Source organism: Drosophila montana, unplaced genomic scaffold (assembly GCF_035044405.1).
Source record: "Drosophila montana isolate Dmon_TW-CO22-7 unplaced genomic scaffold, ASM3504440v1 contig_1083_1, whole genome shotgun sequence".
Classification (NCBI taxonomy): Eukaryota; Metazoa; Arthropoda; class Insecta; order Diptera; family Drosophilidae; genus Drosophila; species Drosophila montana.
In genome coordinates this window covers 1,150,578-1,163,369 of record NW_026996074.1, presented here as the reverse complement: position 1 = coordinate 1,163,369, position 12,792 = coordinate 1,150,578, and the positions used below count along the sequence as shown (strand labels likewise).

The 12,792-nt window shown below is 36.6% G+C and overlaps 1 protein-coding gene across 2 annotated transcripts in view; it reads right to left on the bottom strand.

The window, feature by feature from the left end:
• The window catches only part of LOC135432311 (uncharacterized), a 68,214-nt gene that overhangs the window by 44,693 nt on the left and 10,729 nt on the right, over positions 1-12,792 (bottom strand). The gene's annotated exons all lie outside the window — the stretch shown is intronic.

Below are 12,792 nucleotides of genomic sequence, written 5' to 3'. Positions count from 1 at the left end.
AATTCTGTGAGAAATCAATTTTTATGTGGCTAAGCAGCTATCGAGCAACTTTGCTTCGAGTTACTTAGCAATTTTTATATTTGCCCTCTACATCTGTTAAATCACCTACGCCTCTTTTGGCCGTGCCTGGCAACTTATATTTATCCCCAATGCTTCCCCAAGCGATTGTCCGAATATCATCCCTTGGAGTAGATCCAGTAGGCCCTATATTAGAACCTGTCCCAACCAGCGAAGCTGCTTCAGCACCCTCATCTTGTCGCCCCAATCGAGCCCAGATTGTTAAAAGCAATCATGGTGTCTCTTTAGCCCCACCAACTCCTGTTTTATCCTCAGCCCCATCAGCTTATATTTTGACTGTTGTTGGCCCTCGTATCTCTGTATTTGTATCTCTGCTTTCGTCTGACACCACTTGCGATTCACTGGCTGCTTATATTGCTAGCAAATCTTCTGCTAGCATGTCAATAACTAAATTTATTTTCTACAACCCTCTTGAAATAGCATCATTAAAAATTAATGTTTCACATGATTCGTTCCCAATCATTTGTGATCCTAAATTTTGGTCTCCTCACATGATTGTTCAGGAGTCTGGGCAGATAAAGCGAAAGCAGCCTTTCCTGTCACCCTTCCGGTCCCTTCGATACAAGGTCCTACCGTTACTGCCACAAAAAACTAACTTCGTCGGAACCTAGTTTCTATTCTATATCAGAATTTCAGAGGTCGCATTTCTAAAGTTAAAAATATTTTTATGGCTAGAACTTTCTTCGAAACGGATATAATCGCATTTTCAGAAACATGGTTAAATTCAATCTTATCTGATTTTGAAGTATTTTCCAACAATTTCATTGTACTTAGAAATGATCGGCCGACTCGAAGTGTAGGGGTATTAAATGCCGTTAAAGCCACTCTCCATTCACAACCTTTCTGTTTTACTACGCCTACTGACGCTGATATTGTCTAAGTTAAGGTGACTTTTCCATCACGCTATGTTTATATCACATGCTCCTATGTTCCTCTTTCTTCTGATATTGAAGTTTATATAAAACATATTACTTGTATTACACAGGTGCGTGATAATGACCTATTTGTAGTGTTACGTGATTTTAGTTTACCGAACATCTCTTGGTCATTATTCACTGCCGAAAATTATCTAGTACCTTCAGCACAGCATAACTGTATATTTGCAATGTTCAATAGCAATCCTCTTATTTCTCATTCACCAACTCCCAATAAGCCCCGCCATTGCTTTCGCAAAAGAAACTATTCCTTGCTTAATCAACGTATTCATACAACTGATTGGTCTTTTTTATATGACTCGGTTGATATGAATATTGCTATTAATTACACCCTGAACCTATTGAAAATGGAAAATGGTACCCTGTTTCCAAGTAATCGTTAAAAATCGATATCGAAATCCTGTTTTTTAAGCAATTTTGGTAAATAATAAGAGCTAGTCACCAAACTTGACATGTAACTTCTAGAATAGCATATATGTATATATCAAGTATCTTTCATTTTATAGCTATCACCACCTCCCCGCTACCTATAAATCAAGTAAAGAAACCAATATATACTGCCAACTCATATTTGCTACAATTTAAATGCAATTGTCATTTTGAGAATACACGAATATTCTATAGCATAATAAGACCTACTGAAGCAAATTTCATGTCTTGCTGAAAGATCCAGTCATCTCCGTGCAAGTCACCCGCAAACTCAATCAGCTCATTCTCCAAGAGCTCTACATATGTATATGTCTACATATGCTATATCCAATAGCTGCCCAAATCATCAGCGAACCGCCACCATGATTCCGCTTATGTCGAGTCTGCCGCGGTTGTCTTAAATCGCGCCAATACTTATGGCAACCGTCTGGACCATCCAAATTGATGGATTATTCTCACCCGAAAAAATTACATTATGGAATTCATGGGTCCAGATATTATATTTCGGTCTGCCGCAGCGCTTAATATTACCGTAATTGTCGACATTCTTGAGAAAGTTGGTAATCGTATTTCTATGTCGATTTACTCTTTTAGCAATTTCTGCAATTGTGGTGCCGGCTTCCTGCAAGCCCCTTATCAAACCTCGCTCCTCTTCCGATAAATGCATTCCACGTGGCATTTTAAATGAATAATAACAAATTAAACGTTAATTTATTGAAAGGTATATTGTCCGAACCTATTTCCTACTCTTAAAAATGTTTTTTATATTGAATTACATATGTATGTATGTATATCTCCCCGACGTTATACTTCTCTTGCTAACACGAAATTCCACACAAAAACTCACATTTGCACATATACAGTATGTCAATAAAGTGTTTTTACTAACGAAAAAAAAACTAATTTTTTGGGTTTAGTTGAAAATAAATGTACCTAAAAGTGAGAATTTTTTTTCAATTATAATTTATTATAATTATAATGGCAAAAAAATTGTTAAATAACATTACCCAAACATTTTATAGAATTAAAAAACTAAAAACATTCAAATTTTATGCTGTCAATAAAGTGTTTTTACACGAAACTTTATTACTAAATAACAATGTTAAAAAAACAGGAATATTTTTTTTTAATATTTTGTGTGGCTGCCATTAGCGTCACATACTGCCTGACATGCATTCATATGTGAATACAAATTTGGAATAGGTCGTGCATGATCAGCGCTAAATTTATTTCTTCACCAGCCAAAGCCAAGGCAGTGAATAACAACACATATACATATGTACATATACATATTTTAATATAGTTATGCATGCATAATTTACACATACAAACATAGGTGCTTGCACGCCATTGACGGAACAAGAATTTCTCTCAAGCATACACTGTCCAAAATCAAAAGTGAAATAAATCGATGTGTGACATTTTCTTAACATAGTTATTGCAGAAGTTGCGAATTGTAAAAAATTATTTTATTCTTAATTTTTCCTGCAAAATTTATAGTTAGTATCTAGGGTAATGTATCATTTGAATAAAGCATGCATTTCATGAATAAAGCAGAAGTACTTTGCGTCGATCGTAAGTTTAAAACTTTTCGCTCAATGTACTTCCAAAAAAGAAAGCGACGCAAAGCACCATCGACCAGCTTTGCTGAAGGCAGGCTGGCGACTAACTTCGTTGCTCGGGTCAGCATCAGCAAACCGCGACTTCGGCATTCGTTCGTCTGGCTTTTAGAGAAACTCAAACGCCAGATGAAACGCCAGGCATGAAATTTTTCGTCGCATGCAAATGTATGGGCGTTACTCATCTTAGTGTTAATATTGTCTTTGGTTCAGGGTATCCCCTAATCGTGAGCTCCAGACTAGAGCCTATTACTTGTTTTTTTATCACCCTGAACTCCCTCTTAAATGTTTGTATTCCAAACTCAATTCCTTCGATTGCTTCTGCAAAACCATCGTGGCTTACTCCCAAACTATCAATCCTAAAAAATATTAAGTCTAAATATTGATAAAAATTTAATAAGACTGGATCGAGTTGGACCTTGCAAAATACTCTACAGCAAAGTCGAACTTTTTTTTCTGAATTCTCAGTGCTATGAGAATTATCTTACTCGTTGCAAAAGGTAATTTGACCAAAATCCGAGAGTTTTAAATTTTGGAATATTGAAGCGTAAATCTTCAAGTTTGCAATCTTCCTTTTTTCTTGTGAGTAATAATTCGAACCCTTATAATATTACTTCCTCTAGCTCTATACTTCCTCCTATTATTTCCCATTCATCTCTCCTTCCTGCTATAAATTCTTTAAAATCCTCTTACTCTCCTAGGCCTGACAATATTCCAAATTGTCTTCTCAATTTGTCCATTGATAAAGCTTTTTAATCTATGCTTTGAATCTTCTATCTTTCCAAATCTTTGAAAAGAATCTTATATAACTCCTCTCCACAAGAATGGTGAAAAGTCTGATATACAAAATTACAGGGGCAATGCAAAACTGTCGGCTGGCTATTCCTCAATTATTTGAAAAATAATCACTTTGAATTTGCAGCATTTCTGCAAATCAGTTGTCTCCCCTGTTCAATATGGATTCGTAAATAATCGGTCAACTAAGACCAATCTATTAGAATTTTCTTCCTTGGTTAATGATGCTTTCCTTTCTAAAATGCAAACTGCTGTCATTAATACTGACTTCACTTAGGCGTTTGACTCTGTGCACCATGATATTTTACTTCTTAAACTTGACCGACTAGGTTTCCCTCCGGGTCTTTTGCTTTGAATTAGTTCTTATTTAAAAGGTAGAACCCAAAGAGTAATACTGAAGCAGACTACCTCTAAATAGGTTCACGTTACTTCTGGTGTTACAGTTAAGGATCTAGGCGTTCTTTTTGATTCTAAACTCAGCTTCAATCTGAATATAGATACCATCGTTAATGAGGCAAAAGGTGTACTTGGATTCATTAAACGCTGGTCTACAGAGTTTAACGAACCTTTTATTACGAAATTTCTGTATATCTCTCTGGTTCGCCCTATCCTTGAGTACTGCTCTTGCATCTGGTCTCCGCAGTACAACAATAGCCAGGATCATATTGAATCTGTTCAGAAGCAATTTCTGCTTTTTGGCTTACGAGGTTTAAATTGGGACCCTAATCTTCGGTTACCTCCTACTCCAGCAGGCTGATTCTTCTTAATTTTCCGTCGTTAACCAATCGTAGGAAAATTCTCGGTGTTGTTTTCCTACATAGGTTGATTGTTGGCGATATAGATTATCATTTTCTGTTGGGGCGTCTTCAATTCTCTGTTCCGTCTACATCTACAAGGAAATTTCGCCCCCTTTTCCTACCAACGTGCATAACAGACTACTCTATGCACAATCCTTTTCGCGTGTTATGAAAAATAACAATACTTTACATCACGTTTTCTCTACCGAACTTTCTCTACCCCTTATAAAATCGTTGCTTTCAGGATACCTTCGGGAACTCATTGACTATTCCCAGCTATGAGTAGGGGCATAGCTTGCCGGACAAGCTTTAAATTTTCCGTCACGATCTGTCTATCCTATCTACCTAACATTCTATATATCTACTCCTTTCTTGCTTTTTTCCTATTTATGGTATTTTCATAAATAATATAGTAAATTAAAATTATTTTTAATTATTACTAAAGAACGCTATTTTCTCAACTAACACCCTTCATCTTAGCTATAGGCTCTAACAGCATCACTGGCAAAATTAGCTGTGAAAAGGGGCACAGCTGGCCAGACGGGCAAATAAAACAGCTCCATCGGTCGGTGACGCTATTAGAAAATTGTGTATTCTAATTAGGCTTTTAGCACTTAATTTTTAATTTTTATAATTTTATATATTGAATAATTAGGAAGACACGAGCTTTAGTCGACCATTTAATAAAATAAATAAATAAAATCAAAAAAATATTAAAAAAAATATTTCCTCGGAAGGGTTCAAACTTGCAACAGACCACTACTACTACTACTTGCCGCCGCCTCTACTCAACAGCCACACCAATAATTGAGTCGTAATGAGAAAAAACGGATTAAAGTAGCAGCACAAAAAACAATACAATCGCAATGCTGCCAAATTTCAAATCTCTAGCTCTTATAGGTTCTGAAATCCTTGTGTTCATACACGGACATGGCTAGATCGATTCGGCTGTTAATGCTGATCAAGAATATATATACTTTATGGGGTCAGAGATGCTTCCATCTGCCTGTTACATACATTTCCACAAAAACATTATACCCTTTCTACCCATTTTCAATGGGTTCAGGGTATAACAACATTTAAACTTATATTTTTATATTTTCGCCACAAGCAATTAGCCGCATCAAATTCGGACCATATGATAAACGAAAGGTTAAGTAAAATAAGACTTAAAATGAATAAAAATACTTGTTAAAGAGTTGATAGATAATTCTGCATTTAAATCTGTTTTGGTTTTGCAGTTTCAGCAATTCAAAATTATACCATGACCCACTGTACATTTTTAGCAGCCGTTTTTATACTATAATATTTTTGTGCAAATTTTTACACCAGGCAGAAAGAAGCATCCTCGCCCCATAAAGTATTTATATTTCTAATCAGGACAACGAGCTGAGTCGAGCGTCACCTCAGAAACTACAAAAGCTAGAGACTTGAAAAATATATATTTTAACTAATTATATTATTCTCACATATATTATTTTAGACTCCCAACTTTCCTCAATCTCCATATATAAAACTGTTTATCCTGACTGACTGACTGACTGACTGATCTGTGATCAACGCACAGCCCAAACCGTAAGAGCTAGGAAGCTGAAATTTTCACTGTAGTTACCTTATGTGATGTAGGTGCACGGGGTTTCGGGGAATTCCACCCGCAAGTGTGGAAAAATCGCGAAAAAACGTTTGTATGTAACTTTTTTGTTTACTATCCGATCGACCCCAAACTTATTTTCAAAGATCTTTGTTCAAATTCATTTCAGGGGTGTCTCACACTTTTAGGAAAATCCATTCCTCCTCAAATTCATTTCCAGAAATCTATAAGAAAAATCATTTGAGACGTGTTTCACACTTTTCGCAGAATTCAAACTTCTTCGGTGGGAATGCGATTTAAAGATTTTTTGGGCGAAGTTTTAAGTTGTGTCCGATTCGCTTCAAACTTATTTTCAAAGCTCTACATAAGAACTTAATAAAAACGTATTTCTGCGATTTTGGAAATTCCACCCGCAACAGTGGTAAATTGGCGGAAAACGGTTGTGTGAAAGTTTTTGGTTTACGATCCGATCGGCCACAAACTTATTTTCAAAGATCTTTGTTCAAATTCATTTGAGGGGTGTTTAACACTTTTCGAAAAATCCGTTCCTCCTTGGTGGAAATGGAGGTCAAAAATTTGGTGGGTGACGTTTCGCGCTCAAATTCGTTTCCAAAGATCTATAAGAAAAATCATTTGGGCGTGTTTCACACTTTTCGCAGAATCCAAACTTTTTCGGGTGGAATTTGCTTCAAACTTATTTTCAAAGCTCTACATAAGAATGTAATGTATACGTGTTTCAGCGATTTGGGAAATTCCACCTGCAACAATGGTAAATTGGCGGAAAACGGTTGTATGAAAGTTGTTTGTTTACCGTCCGATCAGTTTCAAAATCATTTCAAATTGTTTTGAGAACATTGATTTTATAACATACGTGCCACGGGTTAGGCCGGGTTATACCCGCTAGTGTATAATATTACTATAAACGTGAAGTTTAAGACAATAAGTAGATTAAAATTTTTGAATATAGTTGCTAGTTGCTTATGAGTCCACGGAAAACAGTCGTGTCACAAGGTTGAACTTTAGTGACCAGCGTTGTCGTAATGGCCACATTGACGAAAATTCCGCGCCATAAATCACGTGTAAACATTTCAAGGTTGTGTTGCCTAGGTAGATAAACCAGACTCTGGAAAAACAGCGAAAAAGCTGCAAAAATGTGCTACCAAGTGGTTGCGTAACTGACAGGCGTAGGCACCAAAACCTAAAGGCGGCCACAAGTTCGGACAAGTAGCCTAATCGAAAAAACCGACGACACAAATCAAGTGCGGCTAAATTGGACGTCAACATGGCTTTGATTGCTGTAATACCATCATCCCCTGACGGCCACTTAAAAGAAACGAGGTGAGAGCAAATCCAAAGGCAAACTGACGGTGGCCGATGCCCAGTCACCATATACCAACAATCCAGGCCAGCACTCATCACTGAACATTGTAAAAATTCTGGCTATTCAACCACGACAACAACAACATTCAAGTGCTGACCGATATACTATGAACGTGCATATGTACTTAAGTATGTGTGTGCACACTCAAATGAATCATTAGCTGTAAACTGGGCATAAAGCATTTCACACAAAAACATGTGATAAGTGTGCCGGCGACGTCCTGCAAAAGGTCAAAGCTGAAAGAGACTAACAGGGCGGATGAAGGACGATAGACAACCCCCAACCAAGTAAGTTGGCCAAAGCCTGTCAGATCTCGATTTGAAGATTTAAAGTGTCTTTCTGGCACCCAGAAAACTGACATTTGCAATGCCTGCACCCAACATTTGCGCATCGTGCAAAAAAAACTTGTGTGTGCCTCTGTAAGTGGGTACATGCGCAAGGGAGGCAACCAGTCACCATTAAATCGGCTAGCTTTTCTGCGTTTTTTACCCTGTAACCTTTGAAAATGGCTGAAGAAGGCTTAATGGTTTTTTGCAAAAGTGTGTAACAACAGAATGTGTATGTTCGTTTCCAAAATATCGATGTTTGAAACAAGGTTTTTAAGCATCACTTTGAAACATTACGATCTGTCGTATAGTATACCCAAAAGAAAAATCCCGACTACCTTAGGTTGCCATCAAATGGGAAGAAAAAAGTTTAAAGTATATCGTTGCATTCTCTTCATATGATATGAAAACACAGATGTTATTCGTTTCGTATAGTACGTCCTTGTATGGGTGTGTTTTGTGGATGCATGTTTAAAATGAATTTGGAAACTTGAGGGTATCCCCCAGTCACGCACTCCCGACAAGTGCACTCTTGTTCAACATGCATTTTTTAGCAAGCCCCATGCGATGCGAGTTGTTTCGCATTTCGCGTTTCTATGCACTGTCGCCTCGCCGATGGTTGTGGGAAAGCTTTGTGCGCTGGCTTTGGGTTGCCTTTCAAGCGCATTTCAACAGTACTAATCAATTTAGTTGCGCTCATTTACACCATTTCGCGCTCTGGTACAGGTAAAGGGTTCAACTATGGTCTTACAGAGACTTCGGAGCAAATGAATCAAGCAGGTCTCATGCTTTAATGAAATTTAAAAGTAGCTCCAAGCAAACGAATGAATCGTTGTGGTTGTGTGAATTTATAGTTTGAATGATTGATTGCACCATGAAAATAATTTGATTATATAATTTTGACTTATTGTGTGATTTTGATTATTATAAATTATAGTTTGAAAGCAAGGCCACAAAAGACGGTGCCAAAGGACCGGTAAGGATATTCGACTTAGCTACGGCTTAGTATGTATTAGGCACTTTTGGGTAAGTTTTGTAACATACAAAAATGGTGTTCCAACTTTTTGTACTTACGTTGTGCCACGCACATTTGGCTCGGCCTTAGCTTATTGGTTGGACACAGCTGCGTTCGCTCCCCTGTTGGGGCTTTCGTACAAATATGCTGCCTGTCCTTTCCTTGTGCAGTGAACAGCATCATTTTTCATTAAGTATTCGCACCGCACTGCAAAACTTCGTTATGTATACACACAATACATTTTATTGGTGCCCTGGCAATTGCTTGGCTGTATGCGTAAATTGTGTATGTCTGTAAGTTATATAAATTTCAGACTATAAATAACACCGCTTTTTGGCCTTACTCAATGAGCTGACAAACTGGCTTTGTCATGCCATAACTTATTCGGAAAGTATCCACATTCTGCCTGAAATACCTACATCAACAACAGGTGCTCGTTATAATCAACGTCATAATACGTCATAAAAAATAAAAGGCGAAATTTGCATAACAAACCATACAGCCATTTAGCTGCAACTATCTGTGTGAGGTTGCACCCATCAGTAGCAAAATGACCCATATCTTGGTTTAACACCTTAAGCCCCATGTGTCAGCTCCTTATCTTGTGGTAATAATTAAAAGTTGTATTGATATAATTGCAAGATGTGAATATCTGCATTTTTAAAGCAAGATTCATGACAGCCAATCTAATAAAAAGCAGTCATTCTTGTGACCCAAAAACTTGCTGCAACAGAAGATATTTGGATTAGACAGTATATTTTCGGAGCTTTAAATCAATCTTTCATTCTTTTAGAATAATGGTATGAGCTAAGGCCAAGCAGCTCAAAATTATACAGTTCACGAAAACAATTTCACATTGCTAGGTTATCTGAGTACCATTTTATATTTTTGACACTTTTATAATAAATTTAAAACTCATTTCATTTAAAGTTCATATAAAACCCGAATATATTTAAAATGTCCAATATGGACTCGGGAATTTCAAGTCAATTATCTTCTTTAGAAGATTTCGATGAGAATAAGGAATATTTTGTGGAGCAAATAATTAGTCGTCGCATCCGTATGGGACAGTTGGAATATTTTGTGAAGTGGCAGGATTTTCCAGACGAGGATAATACTTGGGAGCTTTCAAAAAATCTAGACTGTCTGGCATTAATAACTGAATTCGAATCTCAACGGACTACGAAAAACAATAAAAGACAGGCCGAACTCAAAATAAATGAGATTTATGTAGCCAAAGCAAAGAAACTTAAGATTGAACCATCAGTCATTATTGACAATGCCTTTGAATACGGGCACAAAGCTGAGAAAATACTGTGTGCTTCAAACATCCGTGGTAAAATATCATTTATAATTAAATTTAGGGACCTGGATCAACCAGAACAGGTAGACTCCGAGGTGGCATACAACCATATACCGCTGTTGGTTATACAATTCTATGAGAAGCACCTTAAGATTTTAAATGCATTTTCCACCAACTTAAGCTCACCAAGTTGAATATGTTTTCATATTTATATATATTAATTTTATATTTTTATTTTAAACATGTAATACTAAAAAAGGAACAAAAATATCATCTCTATATATAAAACTATTTGTCCTGACTGACTGACTGACTGACTGATTGGTGATCAACGCAGAGCCCAAACCGTAAGAGCTAGGAAGCTGTAATTTTCACTGTAGTTACCTTATGTGATGTAGGTGCACGTTAAGACGGGTTTTAGGGAAATTCCATCCGCAAGTATGGAAAAATCGCGAAAAACGTTTGTATGCAACTTTTTTGTTTACCATCCGATCGGCCTCAAACTTATTTTCAAAGATCTTTGTTCAAATTCATTTGAGGGGTGTTTCACACTTTTAGGAAAATCCATTGCTCCTTGGTGGAAATGGAGGTCAACGATTTGGTGGGTGACGTTTCGCGCTCAAATTCATTTCCAGAGATCTATAAGAAAAATCACTTGAGACGTGTTTCACACTTCGCAAAATTCAAACTTCTTCGGTGGGAATGCGATTTAAAGATTTTTTGGGGAAAGTTTTAAGTTGTGTCCGATTTGCTTCAAACTTATTTTCAAAGCTCTACATAAGGACTTAATGTATACGTGTTTCAGCGATTTGAGAAATTCCACCCACAACAGTGGTTAATTAGCGGAAAACGGTTATATGAAAGTTTTTTGTTTACCATCCGATCGGCCCCAAACTCATTTTCAAAGATCTATGTTCAAATTCATTTGAGGGGTGTTTCACACTTTTTGAAAAATCCATCCCTCCTTGGTGCAAATGGGGGTCGAAGATTTGGTGGTAGACGTTTTGTGTTCAAATTTATTTCCAAAGATCTATAAGAAAAATCATTTGAGACGTGTTTCACATTTGTCGCAAAATCTAAACTCCTTCGGTGGAAAATGCATTTCAAAGATTTTTTTGGTGAATTTTAAGTTTTGTCCGATTTGGATAAAAGTTGTTTGATTCCCGTCCGATCAATTTCAAAATCATTTTCAAAGCTTTTTGAAAACCTTGATTTTATAACATACGTGCCACGGGCAAGGCCGGGTTATACCCGATAGTATTTTATAATTCAAAGAGATAGATATTAAATCTGTATTTAATCTGGGTACAATAATGCGAATCTCAGTCTAAAAAATTTTGGCTAGTATACTATACTCTGTACACTCTCACAAGGTTAAAGCTCTCAAATTCAAGAACTCTGAGGAAAATTACGTGCAGTCCGAGTTTGGTTAGCAATATAATGGCATAGTGACCTTATTAACGTTTTTGGACAAGGTCAGTTAAACAAACTTCCACCTTTGTGTAAGGGTTGGAAATCTGTGTACTCAAACAGTTTTATACATATAATTCAGCAAATTAAAACAATTCACTACTTCATCCTTAGCCAGGCACCACACGTATAACAAATGCACACAGAAAACAAACCACTCAAAAAAATGGCCGCTAAATTATCCTGTGAGCAGACAACTGAAGCAACCCAAAAGCACAATACAATTTTAGTTGTTTTTGTATGTTTTCATTGTTATTAAGCGGGTTAAGTGTTACATTAAGTATAAACTATAATAGATAAACTAAACATGTAAGAGGGTTCCAGTCGGGAGTGTCCGACTAGGAGATAAACTAAACCCAAACCAAGCTGTCATTGCAAAAATTCGAACTTCCTTCTATGTGAAAAGCTGCGAACTTTATAAAGCAGCTGTGCTTCATTTTCCCTCAGCTCTACACACTATAGAAAATACATTCTTAAATAATCAAATAATCACTATAAAAAATAATCCGATGATTTTGAAATTTACATTTATTAACGCACAAAGTTCTAGCATTAAGCATTCCAATCTAATTAAATGATTCGTAGACTGGCACATAGATGGCGCTACTAATATTAAATCTATATGATTTAAAGTTAGCTCTAACCTACTATTAGTTTGTGAGATATATAATTTCGAGTAAAGCGACTTTTGTTAGTTTAATGGATAAAAAGGAATTTGGTGTGTTAATAAAGCATTGCTTTTTGACGAAAAAAATACTGTTAATGCCAAGGCTTGGCTTGATAAACATTATTCGGACTCTGCACTAGGAAAATAAACTGTTGAGAAGTGGTTTGCCAAGTTTAAACTAGGCGAAATGAGCACCAAGGACGATGCACGAATTGGACGCCCCAAAGAGGCTGTTACCGACGAAAACATCAAAAAAGTCCACACAAAATTTTGGGTAACCGTAAAGTGAAGTTGTTCGAGATAGCTGAGACACTAAGGATATCAAAGAAACGGGCTGGACATATCGTTAATGATTATTAGGGATGCGAAAGCTATGTTCAAAATGG